This window comes from Austrofundulus limnaeus, unplaced genomic scaffold, assembly GCF_001266775.1.
Source record: "Austrofundulus limnaeus strain Quisiro unplaced genomic scaffold, Austrofundulus_limnaeus-1.0 Scaffold609, whole genome shotgun sequence".
Classification (NCBI taxonomy): domain Eukaryota; kingdom Metazoa; phylum Chordata; class Actinopteri; order Cyprinodontiformes; family Rivulidae; genus Austrofundulus; species Austrofundulus limnaeus.
Window position 1 is genome coordinate 62,774 of NW_013953011.1, and position 1,844 is coordinate 64,617.

General features: G+C 38.0%; 1 long non-coding RNA gene across 1 annotated transcript in view; it reads right to left on the minus strand.

The window, feature by feature from the left end:
- LOC106531241 (uncharacterized) overlaps positions 1-1,844 on the minus strand; it is a 78,485-nt gene that overhangs the window by 23,014 nt on the left and 53,627 nt on the right. Inside the window, exon 2 of the long non-coding RNA XR_001311889.1 lies at positions 1,217-1,311. This is a non-coding gene — a long non-coding RNA (uncharacterized LOC106531241). The remainder of the gene's footprint in view (positions 1-1,216; positions 1,312-1,844) is intronic.

Consider the following 1,844-nt stretch of genomic DNA (forward strand, 5'->3'; position numbering starts at 1 on the left):
TGGTTGCAACTTAAATATTTAGCTAGCTACCTAAGCATTTAATTTAAATATTTAGCCAACTACCTAAATATTTAACTAGCTAGCTAAATATTTAGGTAGCTAGCTAAATATTTAAGTTGCAACCAAAATATTTAAGTTTCAAGCGAAACATTTAGCTCAAAACTAATTATTTATTTCACAAGTTAAACATTTACCTTGTTAACTAAATATTTAATTTGTAAGTTAAATATTTATTTTTTAAACTATGACATTTATAAATGTATGAATCATATGGTGAAAAACTGACTTTGAAAAATAAATCTGTTCTTTATTTCTTATAAAAGGCTAAATAAAACGAAAATATTGAAGGTAATTTTTGAGTGTGTAACTTTACAAACGGCAGCCCTTACATTTCACTGCACTTGTTTCCTGTCATCCACAAGACATTTAATGAAGACTTTCATGCTGCTCAGTCACCCAGAGTCYACCTCTCCTTGTTTCTCATAACTTCGGACCCCCAAGCTGCTCCTCCCGGGACTTGTTGACCAGCTAAATTTAGCTGGCTGATAGTATTTTGAACAGTTGAGGGGTTTTTCTCCTCGGTGCCCTTTAAAAGGGAAAGGAATCCTGGTGATTAATGTGCTGTACTCCTGGGAGGTAAATGCAGAATCAGTGTGTAAACAGTCTGGCTTTTGTTTCTGAGGATCAGTTTCTGTTCACATTCGAGTGACGTAAAGTTCATCCGACACTCGCTGATGCTGAACGCTACACTGATACTGACTCTGATACTCTTCACACCTGACACAGGAAACAGGACCAACTCGGGGCTTAAATTCCCTGTGCTGTGCACCGTGTGTGTGTTTGTGTGTGTTTTAGTGGGCAGATTCCAGCTGGAGGGGGTATGAGGTGTGGTGTTTCTGACCACTTTAAAGGAGCGCCATCATCAGTGCTCCTGTATGACTCTCAGCCCCAGCTGCGTTTCTCTCTGAGGGCTCATTATTCTGGCAGGTGCCCTATTGTCCCATCAGGGTTTTTATTTTTCTTTCTCCCAGGTCTTTTCAGGAGCAAAGCTAAAACACAACACCAGAACATGCAGGGAGGAGGAAGACGAGGAGGGCAGGGTGCTGCAGGCCTGACTCTCAGAGCAGAGGGAAGTCACTGGTTTGTGTGTCAGAAACAAGCCCCCCCTAACTGGACTGGTGTTGTTGTGTTTCTGGTCAGCTCAGATGAGTTTTACCTGCTTGTTGTCTGTATGATCCTCTGCTGTCTGACCTCCTGGGAAAGATCTCTTCCTCTGCAGCGAACACAACAAAGGAGCTGTTCACGCRCTTCCTGCAATCAAAAACACACACGGTGTGTCTGGGAATAGAAATGCAAATAAATATTTTAGACCACATCACAGAAACACTCACTGTTTGTTCAAATGTTTGAGGAAATGATCACTTTATATATCCAGCTCTGAACTAAACTGCTGTTTTTAAAGTAAACAAACACATGTTTAATTTTATTATGAAATATTTATAACAGGAAGTGTAACATATGATTACTGGTCAGGTGTTCAGGTGGGGTGGTTGTAGCTGAGAGTCATTCAGAGACAAATTTAAAGTATTATGACTTAAGATTTTTTTTGTACATAAGTATTATAAGTAAAAGTATTGAGTAAAAATGAGTGGTTAGATTTCCCACAATGACATTAATGGTGAGGTGACTATGGGGTGCCGTTCTTAAAGTTACACAGTCATAAATTACCACCAATATTTTTGTTTTATTTAGTCTTTTATTAAAAAAAGAACTGATTTATTTATTTATAAGTCAGTTTTTCACCACATGATTAATACATTAATAAATGTCATAGTTTATAAACT